This window comes from Melanotaenia boesemani, chromosome 8, assembly GCF_017639745.1.
Source record: "Melanotaenia boesemani isolate fMelBoe1 chromosome 8, fMelBoe1.pri, whole genome shotgun sequence".
Taxonomy (NCBI): domain Eukaryota; kingdom Metazoa; phylum Chordata; class Actinopteri; order Atheriniformes; family Melanotaeniidae; genus Melanotaenia; species Melanotaenia boesemani.
This window is the reverse complement of record NC_055689.1, coordinates 28,412,052-28,419,232: the sequence shown is the minus strand read 5'-3', so window position 1 is coordinate 28,419,232 and position 7,181 is coordinate 28,412,052. Positions and strand designations below refer to the sequence as shown.

Below are 7,181 nucleotides of genomic sequence, written 5' to 3'. Positions count from 1 at the left end.
AATGGCACTGATCACTTGCTCATCCAGCACCCTGATGTCTAACCTGTGCTGCTACGTTGGAATTGTCACTTCTTCCTGAATTATTCTGCTGTAATCATCCTCCTCAGTAGCTGCAGAGCTGCATGTTTAGTCCATAGGCTATTTGAATTGTCTGCAGGCGCTGAACTTGCCATTATGGGATTAATGAGGAATCTAATGACTCTGCTAAATCAGAGTGAAGCTGTTTGTGCCTCACTTGCTTCCGGATCAAGAGGTTAATGGGTTGCTTCTGTTTTAGGGGCATGAAGCCAAAATCATGAAGTGAAACAGTAAGCGGGGAGGAGGAGATTTTCCAGCTGTTTTATCCCATTCTTTTTAAAGGTGGAGCTTCCTGCAGATATTTGCAAAGGATTTAAAACACAACAGAAATTCATCCAGTCATTTTAATTATGGTTAGACTCACGTTTTGTCAAAATCAATTAATTGCTAAATATCCTCATTTTGACACAGTTGAAGTCATTAATACCCTGACCTGAGCAATGAACGATAATATCACTTTTTTAAATGTAAATTGACTCTGTTGTTTTGACAGTCGACAACTCCGAAGCCTGATTAAACGAATGTGGTGTAAAAAACTGCAACCTCTGGTGAACCCAGACTTCGAAAAATACAGAAGTGGATTTAAAAAGACAATTAATTAACCATCACATTTGTAAAGCTCTACATTAAAAAGTCTTTGGTCTTTTTTTCATATGAAAGATTGCTGGAAATCATCAGTTTCAACACAGAAAAGCTAAGTTTCTGTTTCATCATCTTTATCTTTGAGAAGTGCCCTATCATTGTTACCAAACAAGACTAACTTATATAAACCCATTTTAAAAGCATGCTTATCTACTTTATAAAAAAAAATAATGAGAAGACTCCACTCCGGTAAGCACTTTGGTCTTGGCTTTATTGGAACAAACCACAACACTTTTGGCTCTGTAAACAGCTAGCATGTTTGGATCAAAATTTACTGGGTTAAAAGGGTCTCTTTAATCGCGCAGTTTCTCTGCACCCCTTCTCTGTTTCCTCTCCACGGTACTGACGGGTAGCTGCATCCACTGGCATGGAGCCAAAAATTCAGCCTGGTGTCAGTTAACAGCACCAATGTGCCGTCACCTGTGCAACCAACCATCCCACCTTCAATGCCAATCACCATGTGCCATCACATGAACTCCGCCACACCTTCCTCACCTACTCCCTGGTTCGCTGCCCTCTGGACCAATCGCTCCTGCTGCTTCCTTACTCTATACAGGCGCGGCATCCCTTCATTCAGTGGCAGCTGTGTTCTGGCTGACAGTTTGCCCTCTGGTACAGACTCTGTGGTTTGGTGTGGTTTGTGGATTGCATTGTGCCTGACCTCTTTAGTCCAGTGTTAAGCCTAAAGCTATTTGCTGTACTTTTGTGTGCTTATGGTATTTGTTGTTTTGGGGATTTGGGCCAGGTAGACCCGTCTGCTTTTACAGCAGTTTTGTTTGTTAGCTTATTTAGTTCTGTTGTGTTTTTGTTTGTTTTAGTTATGTTGGTCCATTCGGGTTTATTTATTTCTTTGATTTGAGCAGGGCCACCGGTCCATCCTTACTGCTTTCTGTTATTTGTCCACCTGCCATAGAACAATAAATTCCTTGTTACTCCATTTTACATCTGGGCATCAGTCTTTTATGTTTCTTCCTCCTTCCCTAGCGAGCTGGGGCATAAAAGTATCATGAAAAGTTGTCATTGAACAAGAACATTTAGTGTTTGATTCATGGTTAAGACACTTTATTTTTCCTGTCAATCAGCTTGTTAGAGACCATGTTTTTGCAATATATACTTTGCAAATATCACAAAACATTGACGTTGACTCCCGCGAGCGGATGTCAGTTTCAGACACCTATGTCAGTGGTTATGCATCTCTATAAAGTTGTTTCCAACTGCCTAACACGCCATAAACACTCGCATAACCTTTATTCAACAGCTCGAGCGAATTTCGACAGTTCCCCAGCTTTTTTGTGCCCTTCCTGATTCTTTACTTCTTCTCTGGTTGTTTCTTTCGCTGGTCGCATGTCAGCTATGGTGCTCAGCACTGTCCCATGATTTCCAGTGGATTGCTCCGTCTTCTGTGTCAAGTGACGGATAGCTAAGCTCCCTGAAAACGGACCACATTTTTGTAACCGACGCAGAAGAAAGACGAAACTATCTGTCCCTCTGCGTAACCATTTTCTGCGTCGAGCATAAATGGGCCTTTAGTAGGTCTAACTCTGCTTTTTACAACAGCTGAGTAGTTTATTTCTGAGGTAATCAATAGGGTTTCAGGATGAAAAGTCCCCAAGTTGTAACTTGTTTGGCTTCATACTCTCAAATGTTAATATTTCAAGACATACAACACACTGTGGTCTCTCTTCATTACCGCTGTTACCATTATTTGACCAATATTAGAGATGTGGCGTTCATGAACGAATCAATTCTTTTGAATGACTATTTTAAATGAACGATGAGAACCGATTCACAGCTGTGAGCCGTTCATTTGTGAGCCATTTTTTCAAATAGAAATTTCGACACTGCCTTCATCAAATCAAATCAAACTTTATTTATAAAGCGCTTTTCATGCCACAGACAACACAAAGTGCTTTACATGATTAAAAACATTTATGCATATCTCAGTTCATGCATATTAAAAAAAAATAAAACAAGCTTTACGTATATCAAAGTAGAATTACATAAGAATAAAAACACTCAATGAAATCTTTCACACAGTCGCACACACACATGTGTATACACACACACTAACCAGAGGGGTATTGCACGAAACCAGAATAAAGCAATCCAGGATAATTAAGCAAGCCCAGCTTGACCTAGCTTGCGCGGCCTATCCTGGCTTAATTGGTTGCACGTTTGCTGAGCCAGGATGAGAAGGTGCGGCTAGGTTAAGCCAGGTGAAGATAGCTGGGATAAGTGCGTGTGCACGGCATACTGAAGCAGACCTCGCGATCGCTCACAGAATCACCGATGGGGAAATGGATAAAAGTCGCGCGTCCTACGTCACGGCCGCTGAACAACAGCTCCTGACGGAGTTCTCTGACGAAGTTAAGGATATTATAAGGAAAAAAGGCAATACCAATGCCATAAGTAAAGAACGCGAGAGAGAGCCTGGCAGACAATAGCCGACCGGCTCAATGCGTAAGTGGTCAAAAACTGTACAATTAATAAACAGTGCTCCACTGGAACTGTCATAATTAGGCTACAATTAAAGGAGTTACTTTTCAAATCCACTAACTGTTGTATACTTTAAGAGGGACAAGCAGGTGCATGTTACTCAGGAAATGTAGAGTATGATTAGGTGCAAACAATTATCCACAATGTGTCATTTAATCTATTTTCCTCATGTAACGTTTTTATCTATTTCATCTTTCTGTCCTTCATAAAGGACAAACCTGTCTGGCCATAAAAGGACCTGGCAGCAAGAAAAAATTAAATATAAGAACATTTTGCAGGCTGGCAAGTGACTCCAAAGTAGATAACCGTGAACAAATGAGGTGAATAGATGAGCTGACATGTTCAATGTCTGTTTGATTGTAGCAGTTAAAAAAAGGCCTATAGAACTGGCACAGGGGGCAGCCCACCAAGCCAGGATGTGACTCCAGCAGAGGAACTGGCCTCCATTTAAATAAAGGGAGGCCAGTGATGGAGGGGATCCAGGGAGGGACAATAACTGACTCTGTCCCAGCCACAGAAACTGTCCGCTTCATACAAGGTACACAAAGTACTGCAATTCTACTGCACATGGAACACAATCAAATATAATATAGTGTCTGACTTTGGATAACCTTGCAGTGTCTGGGAACACAATTACACTTTTGGAGCCACCAGAAGATGATCCGGTTAGTACAGTGTCTCGAAATCACAGACTTGGTATGTTCTGTGAAATCTTAATCCAAGTCCTCTCGCTGCATGTATACGGCAGGGGGAAGGCACATCTGCAGCTGCAGAATGCACGTCTGCAGATGAGGAGACTGTGTCGGTGGAGTCCAGAAGGCTTGAGGCATGTCAGTTTTATGGGATTGGCCTGCTTATTTATTCCATGAAGGATATGAAGTCAGTGATGTGGTGCTAATAGAAAATGTGTAACAGGACCCGGATGCTGCACAGTCTCCTAAGCGGCCTGGTAACATTGTGAGTATTGGCTAAAGTACATCTACGTTATGAACAAATCCTGCTGTGCTAACTGACATTTCCGTTACAGACTTCACAAACTGTCAGAACGCTTTATTCAGGGCACCTGGAGAGAGAGATAGAGCTGGCAGATGTTAAAATCAGACTCAAAAAGAGAAAGCTCCAAGAAATAGAGCTGGATCTAGAGATTAAACGCTGGACACGAAAACTGGACCTGGAAATCCAGAAACTAGAAAGAGAAGTGAGTGTTTCAATGCACACAGTAACCATATCTGCAATACAGTGTTTTAATCCTTGTTACTTTTGCTGTCGTAGGATCCAAGCAACCAAGACAAATGACTGCTTAATAAAAAAAAAAAAAGAACTAGAACATTGGTGTCCGTCCTCTTTTCATGAATGTAAAAGAATTTCAAAGAACCACCAGTGCTAAACAAAATGCTCACACAGGAAAAGCTCTTTTATTAAATAAAGGGGCTAAATCCAAAAATGAAGTGAAGAAACTTGCAATATATTGCTCCCTGACAAGTCTGCCATTAATGTTGTCCGGGAAGATGGGAGCATTTTCCCAGTCAACATCAACAGCCACTCAGGGGGGGGGGTCTCTCCTTTCTTAGGCCTGCAATGTTATGCAGTACTACGCATGCAGCAATAACATCACAGGCTCTGTCCGGGGAAATCCTCAGGTGGTGCAGGCACTGAAACCGAGATTTCAGAAGGCCGAAGGTCATCTCGATTCGAGCCCTTGTCTTGGTGTGTGCATGGTTGTAGGCCTGCTGTGGTGGGGTTTGGGGATCTGCAAGGGGAGTCAAGAGGAATGACTCACAGGCGTATCCTTTATCTCCCAGCAGCACACCAGAGAATTCACCTGATAATACAAAATATAATTTAGAAAACAGAGTTACACACACAATGTCCAAGGTGCTTACAGTACAAATGTGTGGGCTACCTTGTGAAAGTCTCTCATAAATTGGACTAGCCCAAAAGACTCTAGAGTCATGCACTGAGCCAGGCCACTTTGCCTCTAAATTGCTCACAAGGCAGTCAGCATCACAGATCATCTGAAATATTTAGTTGTAGCCTATTAAGGTCATTAAATGCACAGAACAGATTCATGTAGGTCATAACCACAAATCACTCTTACCTGAACATTGATGCTGTGGAAGGATTTCCTGTTAATGTAATCTCCCTCATGTTCACCTGAGGGGCGTCTGATTCTTATGTGTGTGCAATCCACTGCCCCAATGATGTTAGGGAAAGCTGTAACAAAAAATAGTGAGTATCCAACTGTGACAGATATACTTAGAAACTAATGGGTGCACATTAAAATTGAGGTTACCTGCAATCTTGTAAAACTCCTCCTTGATGTAGAGGGGTCTTCTGTGGCCAGGGAAGGTGATGAATATATTGCTGAATGATTTCAGCGCCAGACAAACGCATCTGATTGTCCGGCAAATGGTTCCTTTATTGAGGTTCTCTGCATCCCCAACAGAATAAAGGAAGCTCCCACTCGCAAGCCATCTCAATGTGACACAGATCATCTGTGGTACAGTGAGGGCATGGCTTCGCGCTGTCTGGTGCTGTATATTTGGACTCAGCAGCCTACATAAATATCCTAGTCCATCACCCGAAAATCTGTATCTTTCTATGACATAGTCATCTCCAAAGGCCAGGGGATGTGAGCTGTCCCTGAAGACTCGTTCACGTCTGAATGCTCTTCTGAGGATGCGGGCTTCCTCGTCCAGCACATCCTCCGAAAAAGGGCGAGCCATTATGAAGAGGGAACAGGTGAAGGGGAGTTGGACCTGAATATTCTACATTGCCCTCGTCACGGATTTCTTTGAATACACCTTTGTAACCTCATCCGCTGTGTTTTGTAATCTCAATTAATGCAATAAAACACATATTTATAAAACCTCTGACAGCAATTTGACGAGCAGTCTTCATTAGCATAGCAATATAACACTTGGCCTGATGAAATCATGCACTTATGACCAAGTTGATATTGTGTGATGAAATCGTGATCCTGTATTTAAATAAAATGACTAAAAAAAATAAATAAATTATATGCACTGCACTGCACTAGCACTACACGACAGCACCTGGGTCTAACTGGACTCAAAGCGGTCTGACTAACACTTAATTATGACGTCCCATCTTGTTTGAATTCATGCTTGTGTTGTTCTTACTCTCAAATGTAAGTCGCTTTGGATAAAAGCGTCTGCTAAATGGCTGTAGAATAGAATAGAGTAATAATACTACAACTCGAATCCATATAAAAAGACTGTTGCGATTACGAACAGATTTGGATTAAATGTACAGTGACTGTATATGTAATATTTTAATACTGGATGATTAAAATGACGCGCCATACTTAGGAAAACCATGGACATGCTGTAAAACACATTAATTCCTCACAGAATTGACGTTGGACATGCAGGTGACTCGCTAGGATTAATCTTAGCCTGAGCAGTTAGCCTGGTCTGGAGCAGGCTAGCTGCAGCGGATAAATCACCACAGTAACTTGGCCGGGATTAGTTTGAGCTGCTTTCATGCAACCGACTTAGGGCTAAATTCAGCCAGGATAACCAACATATCCCGGCTTAATCCCTTATCTTGGTTTCGTGCAATACCCCTCAGGTGTGTGGGCAGAGTATTGTTTGGAAACAAATACTGTGAGTTCTATCCAAAACATTTACTAGAATTTGCACTGACTGCTCAAGTTTATCCTTTTTCATCTATATTTTTCCTATATTTTTTTTTAATCTTGTATAGTAGATTTTATATAGGTTCATATTTTGACTGTTTGTCATTCTTATATATTGTGAAATTTTGTAAGGTATTGTGAGAACGAGCCAGTCGTTTGAATGGCTCTTTGAAAGGAACAGCTCCTCAAGATCCAGCTCCCTTCAAAGAGCCATAAATCCCATCTCTAACCAATATCTGGTTAAGCCCGGGGCAAGATATGCCCTGTATATTTTCTTGCCGTGTTTTTGTTGTTAAAATGTTAT

General features: G+C 41.6%; 1 pseudogene; it reads right to left on the bottom strand.

The window, feature by feature from the left end:
* Positions 1–4,742: 4,742 nt before the first annotated feature.
* On the bottom strand, positions 4,743–5,942 carry LOC121644891 (annotated as a pseudogene).
* Positions 5,943–7,181: the final 1,239 nt, after the last annotated feature.